Raw genomic sequence first — 9,701 nt, 5'->3', positions numbered from 1 at the left:
TCTTAACCATACTCGGCATTAACTATTTTCCCTGTGCTTCTTAGATACGGGCAAAGCACTATAAGCATTTTGAAAAGGTTGGGTCTGCAAGGGTATTAAATCTTCGGTGTGCCGAAGATAGCACTTCTTTCTCGTTTTTTCTTTTTTCGAAACTCTTCCTTTGATATTTTAAAACTATAAAAACTGTGTTGCGCTGTGAGAGCGGAGTATCAAGTTTTAGATGTTAGGTTTTACCAATTTAATGCACTTAGTAAAATGTGTGTGTTTTTTTTTTGCTCAAGCCAAGCAGACTTGTGAATTCAGTATTGTAAAATGGATAGAATTTCAAATCGCCCTACAGCACTGCAAACGGCTTTTTGCACAATATACAACACTGCTGTGCAAGTTTTAAGTTTGATTTTTTTATACGCTCAGTACAATTAGTGTTGGAGCAGTGTTAAAAACGTGCAGTTAACTGACTTTGCAGCACTGTTTTCGCCGCCATTTATTGGCCAGCAAATTAAGCTTAATCCTATTCGATAATTAATGCTCAACGCTTGCTTTTATCGATTTTTTAGCTTGGAACCCAAACAATAGGCTCATGTTTAGTTAAACATTGGCAATTCTATAGTAGCACTCATTGAACTCATCATCAACATCAGCCACAATGGAGAATCTACGCTCTATACGTGCCCAAACGGCACTCGGACCTGCCTCTAGCTGAATCGAGGCTAATGCCGTGGCAAACAATGTGCACTGAAAAAATTGTTTTCTTTTGTAATAGTACTAATTAAAGTTAGTTTTTTTTTTATAAAGCGCTTCAATTTGGTTCCGACAACAAAAGGGGGTTAAAAAAATCAATGGAGCATCGAAGCAATAAAGGAACTACAAATAATGATAATACCAGAGACAGACAACAGAAAAAGGCCAGCAAAAAAAAAAGCGCAAATGAAAAATATCTATGGAGAAAATCCAAGCGCAAAAGAAAAAAAAAATAGAAATAAAGTGAAACAAAAACCAGCAGCGGAAAGTGTCTTAAAGCCGAGAGCATGCTCCATATTTGTCAACTAGTCAAGACCCAAAGAGGGGCACAAGCAGGAGGCTGAGATCTATACAGCGCAGTAATAATAGTAATTGTGCTGTTGTTTGTTTGTTTTTTTTCTCTTCTTTTTCCTTTTGGCAGTCAATTTGCCACTTTAACTGCAAAACAAAAAAAACTTGACTACAAGACATATCATAAATAAATGCCAGAAATAGCAATAGTTGCAAAAGCGCTCAGTAAAGCTCTTAAAATTGCTTTTTTGTTTGTCTAGCCTTTCTTCTATTTTAGGTATTTATTGTTTTTTGGGTTGGGAAAACACGAACCAAGTCAGTTGTTTGAATTGAATTGGAACTTACGGGAATTGTGTGTAAGTAAGTAGCAATACATATAGAAGCACATACTATATGTACATATATTTGGGCGTGGGAATTTAGACAACGCCCATTGTTATAGCTCCTGCTTATACATATATTTTATTCAAGGCAGGCAGATATGCCTTGGGAAAGCCCGCGAACAGCCAGGTGAAATGTTACAGTTGCTCAGATGTCGACACAATGTGCAGCTAAAGTGTTATAAAAAAAGTTGTTCGAATTGTGATGCACACTTCACGATAGTCTTATATGGGCGTTAATTGGTTGGGAATTATTGCAAGTGCATGAAAGAAATAAAAATGTAGAGCTAAAAGTCAAAGTAATATATTTTGAACAAAAAGAAACCCAATAAAAAAATTAATATATCAAAGTTTAATGATTAAAAAGTGAACTCATATAAATGGAACTAGCTCCGAGGCGTATATTTATTGATCCTAGTTAAAAGAACTATTATAAATGAACTAAGTCAAATGAAAGAATTAACTAACTCGTACATTCATGAAACATTAAATTTCAGTTTGAATGTTCATCTTTAAGTGCAAATGAATTAGTTAACTTGATTTGAAAGTACGCGAATTGTTCGTTTCAACTAGTTCTAGTAATCTATTCGATATGCATCAAACTTTATTTTGAATGTGCAAAAATCCGCTTAAGAACACTAGTTCATCTTCTAGTTCATATTAACTAATTAGCTTAGGATATGGAAGATATGAAACTAAAAGAATTCAAATGAACTAGTTAACTTATTCTTGGATTCATTAAACATTAAATTTCAATTTGAATTTGCAATGTGCAATGTTAAAAACACTAGTTCATTTTCAAGCTCAAATGAACTTGTAAACTTGATATAAAAGATATGAAACTACAGGAATTCAAATGTTAACATATTCTTTTATTCAAAAAACTAATTCATTTTCAAGTTGGAATGAACTAGTAAACTTGATATGAAACTACACGAATTCAAATGAACTAGTTAACTTATAATAAGGTTTAATAAACATTAAACTTCATTTTGAAATCAGGTTAAAAACACTAGTTCATCTTAGGTTCAGTTCATCTGAAGAAATTTTAGTTGCATTTTATGATGAACTTGATCTTCTCGTTCTACAAAAGACCCACGAAAGGCAAGTTCATGACCACCCATCGTTTTAATTAGAGTTTTCACAATATACCATTTGTTTTAAAGAGCTTTTCACTTTTTACATTCCGAGGCTTAAGAACTTTGCCGTTCAAATGTCAGCCCCCAACGGCGGGGGAACTACAACTATGTCAGCTAATGGACAACCGAGTATGGAAATGAGTTGGAAGCCACAGAATTGGGCACGTGGAAAGTGATTGCTTATCGAGAGACCCAAATTTAGAATTCTTTTCGAGCGGGAAACAGGCATAGAAATACGTGTGCTCTTGAGTTACCGTCAAAGTTGAAGAAGAGACAACGAAAGGAAAAATAAAAAACTAATTAAGAAACAGAAAGACAACAACAAAAATTGAAAATATGACACAACATGTTTTTGTTGTCGCTTGGACAAAATGCAAAATGAAAAGCGAAATCAAAATAAAAGCAAACTACGCAAAAATATAAAAAACCAGCTCTTGAGTAAAAACAAAGTGGGCAATAATATAAAAACAAAAAGACCATAAAAACAAAAACTAAAAAGAGGAGAAAAAAAAAAAAAAAAACAACAATGGGCCACAAACTGAAAATGCGTGAAACGCCGCGGCGGATATCCTCAGGCGCGACTCGAAACATTTTTTTTTTTTTGGTAGCCCGCGGCGTTACCTGTTGCATGATATGCATGGGTATATATATGTATATATATATTCGGTATATATCTGGTGTTTAGTTTTTTGGCGAGTGTGTAGTGAAAGTTGCGCTTTTCTTTATTGCTCAGTGTACGTTTTGTAGGGCGCTGCAGTTAAGTTTAATTATTAATTGAAAAATTTATAATTAATTTGAAGTCAGGCACGCATAAAATAAAACGCGGCGCCACTTGAAATTGTGGAAAGCAAAGCTTGTGACGTGCTAATACACTATATTAGCACGATTCAAATTTGTAAAAGAAAATCTTTGGGAGCTGAACAAAAATGTGTTAATTTGTATATAACAAATAAATGATTGATACATTAATAAGTATGTATATACTAAATAAATAATTAATATATATAATCTATTTAGAAGGGATCTAAATCCCGTTAAGGAGTATATCACAAATGTTAATTTTCTGGCATATTTTTACCCGAGGCAAGTTTATTGCTTAAAATTTTTGATCCAAGTTTATCAGCCAGTTTCTGCCCGTGGTAAGTCTACCCGTACGATCTTGAATTACACAACTATTTGAAAATATTTTTAAAGTTCATCGAATAAACAGTTTCCCCTCCTTTTTTTCCGAAAAGTGTGAAACATTCCGTAAAATAATTTGCACAAAGATCTTTTAAAATGAGTTAGAGGCCGATCGGATCGTTATTTATTTTATATATATATGTATATAGAGATTAAGTAAAGCTGTTCAAAATTATGCACTTTAGATAAAAGCAATATAACAAAAATAGTTTTACGTTACGTAACGTTAAGTTGACGTGGTTTTCGTCTATAAAATTCAATTAATTTTTAAAAGATTTATTATTAATGAATATTATTATGACATCAAATCCTTTTGTCATGTATACTTCTTAGTTTTAAAATCGAATTGTTTTTCCTTCCTTCTTAATTTTTAAATATTTTTAATAATAATGTATAGATAAACTAAGTTTTAGAGAAGCGCAACCAACGGCATTAAAAATTCCAAATACCCCAATCATCACGCACACTTGAAGAGTGTAAAAAAAAGAAGAAGCGAAAAGGCAGAAAAACAATAAAATGAGGGGGAAAAATAAAATGAAATGCAATTGAAAAATGAAATGCGCCATTGGCTGATGATTGTTGGGACTACGTTTGGCTATTTGTTGGGATCGGTTCGGTTTTTATTTTACTTCTTTTTATTTATTTATTATTTAGCATTTAGCGTCGTGTGCAGTGAATGGCAAATTGCCTAAGTAGATGGAAAATATGTGCATACGAAAAATAAAAAACAACAACCAAACCGAACACAAAAACGTTAAGAAAACATTAAAAATAAATTCACGCGTCTGCAGTTGTTGTTGTTTTTGTGGTAGTTGTTGTTTTGTCCACTTTCACTTGGCCAAGAGGCAACTCTCTCAGGATGATGACGTTTCATGTGGATTAGCCGCAAGAAAATTGGCGAAACATGGCCCGGAGAGGGGCGGGACGGGGCAGGGCAGGGCAGAAGCGGACGGGCGCGCGCGTGAAAACTAGTTACAGTTTAAGGCCCAAAGTCACCGCGGCGGTGACTAATGCGCTGGAAAATTGAAAATGACTTTTCGCCGTTCGACAAGCTTCAAACCCACGAGCTTTTTGTCAAAGTGGCTTGTCTGGAGTGCCAGCACGTCGCCAAAATTAGCGTGGAAATCAATTGCGAAAATCTAATGATTCATGCGAATAAGTTGTGCCCTGTTGAGATATACCGGGGATTGGTTAACTAAAGGGGGGGTCAAATTAACTAGCCAAGAAATAGAGAGAAAATTAACATAAACGAATGGTAAAAATCCGTTTATTAGCTTTGAACTGGGACATAACTGATAAAATTTCAGATATTATAACAAAGAGGGGGAAAAAATAGAATATGCAGGAATTAGATAGAAGAAGATTAAAGAATGCAGACAGAAGAAGAGCTCTGAGAATGGTAATATAACCAACTAGATGAACTACAATTAAATATTTTTAAAAATATTTTGTAGAAGAGTCGCTACCAAATAGTTTTTAAGTTTTTACGAAGCTTCCATCCAGGACGTCGGAAAATGAGTGAAAATTCAATGAATAAAGGTAAACTGATTACAAGTTCAAATAGGTTAAAACCGTGTTTTAAAACTCTCAAAACTCGCTTGTTCTCTGCGAAAAATGCATGAAAGTTTTTTACCATTAAAGGCGTGAATTGGCAGAAAACAAATTGTATTCAACTTGTTGATATTTCACTTTGAATTCACTTTGAGAGATTTGCAATTCACTTCGCTGTGCGAAATGCCAATCGAGACCCGGCCGAAACCTCTCAATTCATTTATATAAAACGTAATTATATAATTATTAATGTGGCACTCAATCGATATAAACATTTTCTGATAATCTGCCCCACACAAACGAATCCAAAACCCATAATTAAATCGAAAGCTCTATACAAAAGGTCGTTGCGCCACCAAAAATTCGACTTGAAGTTCATATTAAACACACAAACTCTGAACATATATCATATTTTAATAATCACATCTTAGTTATATTTTTATTTTTTGCCAATCATTTGTCTGTTGATTTGGCATGGAATTTGCATATGTAAAGAGCTTGAGCTTCCTTAAGGGCAAACAAAAATAAAAAAGGCCGAAAATTTCGCATGCATCTAATTAATTATTACAAATTTTTTAAATATATTTGTTACACAATCGTTGTTTGCATTATTAGCTATTTGCACACACTGCCGTTAGCTTTAATTAAATGTTGTTAGTTATTGCAAAAAAACAAAAAAACAAGGCAATTGCAATTCGATTATTGGCAACAACAAAATATGAACACGCGACGTCGCGAAAGTTCGTTGCGCATGAGCACGTACGACGTGAGCTGCGTGAACCGCGCGGCTCGCTGGCAAGTCTCAAACTGACTCGAGCTCTGCGACCGGCATCAAGTCGAGGCGGCTCAAGCAGAAGAGAGCCCAGCGCAGCGAGCGGCTGTTAAGTCGAGTTTGGCTGTGGGTATGCGAGAGCGTTAGCGCCCTAACAGCGCTCTGCTGATCTAGCATGCAGTATGCACTTTACTCTCAAGACACACTCACACACTCTCACTCCCAACAATTGCGGCTGGAGCTCAAGTAAAGCTCTCTTTCGTGATTGCGGTCTCATCCAACATGTAGTATGCACTTTACTCTCAAGACACAAACACACTCTCTCACTCACAGCAAATGCAGCTGGAGCGCAGGTAAAGCTATATTTCGTGATTGCGCTCTCATCTAGGGAGCAGTATGCATTTTACTCTCAAGGCACACACACACACTCTCGCACACACCAATTGCACCTGGAGTTCAAGTAAAGCTCTTTTGGTCTCTGCGCTCTCATGCGATTGAAGTGTATTAGTTTCTCGCTTGAGAGACGCACCTATGCAGCCATGGATAAATATGCGTACACACACATTTATCGCATGCAATGGAAACTTGTAAACGCAGCGCTCGGCTTTGGTAGCAATTTTTGGCTTTTAAATTAATTGCCAAAGCATAATTTACGATAACAAATGTTGCTCAATTTTCAGCGATTCTTTTTGACGTTTTGACCATATTTGTTGGCCGACAAAATAAGTAAGTCACTTGATGTTGTTTTTTGGTTTTCAATTTGTTGTCAAATGACATTAAACAAAAAAAGCCAACGTTGACTGTGCGAAAGCTTCACTGTGCGAGCGAGACAGCTGATGTGCTTTTCAAATGCTTTGAAATAAATACTTTAAATAATTTGAATGGACAAAGAGATTGTGAAAAATGAAATTATTTAATGCAATCAAAAACCATTTTATTAGAATGGTGTTATATATTATATTATATTGCAGATCGACTACAAATACCCTATAATTTAATGTAATAGATAGAAGGTAAACAACGTAAACTATAGTTTATTCTATAATCACATAGTTTTGTTTGTGATTATGTATTACCCCTTAATTTTAGATCTGAATTAAGTCAATTTAATTTTTTCCCTTCAATTTATTTATCAATTTGCCTTCGCTTGGTGTATCGTTTTCTTCCTGTATTTTCTTTTTTATTATAATTTACTTTTGTCTCGCTTTTTATTTGTTTTTTGTTTTGCATACGTTCTAATTGTTTTGCCCGCTGTTGCGGCTGGCAATTTTAATTAATTTCGTCGTTTGTGTTGCTTTTGTCGCTGGGTCTGTCATGTCTCATATGTCAATTTTCAATTTTCGTTCCTTTTGTTTACGTTTCGCAGGCTAGCTGTTGTTCATGTTGTTGTTGCATAAGGAATTAAGCAAAAAAAAAGAACAATAAAAACTGCAGACATGCATAAAAAACAAATGCGCTGTTTATTGTTTCTGTTTGTGTTGTTGTTACAGCGCAGTTCGTGATATTTTGCCAATTTTCGCTACTTCGCATTTATGTGCATATTTCCAGCGCATAAACAGTTAACACTTGACGACCGCCCCCCTTCGCCCACACCAAACTCTAACTGTGCAAGTTTAGCAGTCAGATGTGAATAGAGAAACTGCATACGAAAAAAGAGGGAGATGCCATCCACAAAAAGAGAGAGCGAGTTGGGGCGAGAGAGCTGTTGCTGACGTCATCAACAGTGGTAGGCTGCTTGCATTGGAATTCGCAATGGAATTCGAACAACAACTGCAACAAGCTAGCCCTCTACACGCACACGCACCAGTGTTGCCCACTTTGGAGCAGCTAAAATGCTAATTTTGAGCAAAATAGCTGTAAAAGGCTAAATTCAACAAGAAGAACCGAAATATTGAAATATTTTAATATATCACATCTCTTCTACAATCTATTTGATAACTTCTGGCTTTGAATCCATTAATTGCTTATTTTCCTCTCGCTCTTTGTTTTCCCGCAATCTCACTTGAGCCAGATCTGACAACACTGGAACACACACACAGACAAACTGACAGCAGCCGAAGTGTGCTAAAAATAAATCTGTGTGCAAATTCACGTAAAACACAAACAAAAGCCTCATATACAAAGTAAAGAAAGGAAGAAGCGCAGGCAAACAAAAATCAATCGAAAAGCTCAGGTCAAATATGCAGCGAGAGCAAAATGCAAACAAATGCGAAAAACGAGCACAACGAAAATACATATTGACTTAAAAGAACAACAACAAAGTTGCTTTTACTCTGCTGCGTGTCTTGGCGGTAATCAATTTGCGCGACGATAACGATGATAACTATAACGACAGGTGCCGCAATGTAATTCCATGAAAACCCACGCGCCGGACGACTGATAACATAATGTACATGTATATTTATGTACATGTGTGAAGAGATAAGCGCTGGCTTTTACTTTAGTTATGTAAACAATGTTAAATATTGTGCAGAAATAATGTCACATTGCAATATGCGATAAGAGTCGAAAGGTCAAAGCTAATTAAAAATATAACACTAATCGTTAGCATCTTTTAATATCGCTTGCCATTGGACAGCACCAGCGAGCCAATCAGATGATAAATTAGAACACACTGTAAGATCAGCGTATGAAATCCACAAACACCAATGCAGCAAAAGTTCACGCAATTCTGACATTTACATACCCACACACACTCACACAAACCAGAGACAGAGGCAGGCTCCTGTGTACAACGCCCACGCGCATTGCAATATACAAACAAAGCAAAAGCTTTGGCGCAACAACAACTTCAAATGTGTGACGTCAGCGATACGAACAATTTTGCCGACTGACCAGCAAGAGCAACTACAACAACAAGGCTACGCATACACATACATATACTACAACGGAAACTACGATGCGCTACGCTTCGGTTATTGCCGTTAATTATTGCTGTCTGTTGTTGTTGTAGCTGTATTGAACTTGGTCATTCATGGAGCCGCTTGTTTTGCATGCGTGCATATGTGTGTGCGTGGCTGTGTGTATGTGAATGTGAAGCCTCGCTTGCTATTCACAATAAGCCGAAAAGGCAACAACAGCAACAAAATTGCGCGCCATTGGAGCACAGAGTTGTAAAACGTGTTTTTGTTGTGCTGATGTTGTTATTGTTGTTGCTGTTGTTACTGAACAAAAATGCGTAGTTTGTTGTTGTTTTTTTTTTGCTTTCGTTTTTGGCTGCGTCAAATAAGGCAAAAACAAATATATGTACACAAACTTATGCGCATATATATGTGTGTATGTATATATACTTTCAAAAGATTTCTCAAAGCGTTTACATATAACTATAGTTTGACCTCAGACAACTAACATAAAAAATCTTGTTTTGATTTTTAATCAAATCTTTTGTTTGCGTTTTATGGTTTTTATCACTGCAGCAACACATGTGTGAGGTTTATGCAATTTTATCAACATTGCCAAAAATATTTTATCCAATTTTGAACAACTAAAAATTAGGCAAACACAGACAAAAGCTGCTCTCAATCACACAAACATAGACAGACAGAGACAGCTGCCAAGGCGTGCCCATGTGCGTGGAATGCGGGAAGATGGCAGATAAAAAAAAGAGAGCACCAAATTACGTTAGTTCTTATTGGCACAGCAGCC

The sequence above is a fragment of the Drosophila montana genome, unplaced genomic scaffold, assembly GCF_035044405.1.
Source record: "Drosophila montana isolate Dmon_TW-CO22-7 unplaced genomic scaffold, ASM3504440v1 contig_1505_1, whole genome shotgun sequence".
NCBI lineage: Eukaryota > Metazoa > Arthropoda > Insecta > Diptera > Drosophilidae > Drosophila > Drosophila montana.
The sequence above is the reverse complement of the archived record's forward strand: the minus strand, read 5'-3'. Positions refer to the sequence as shown.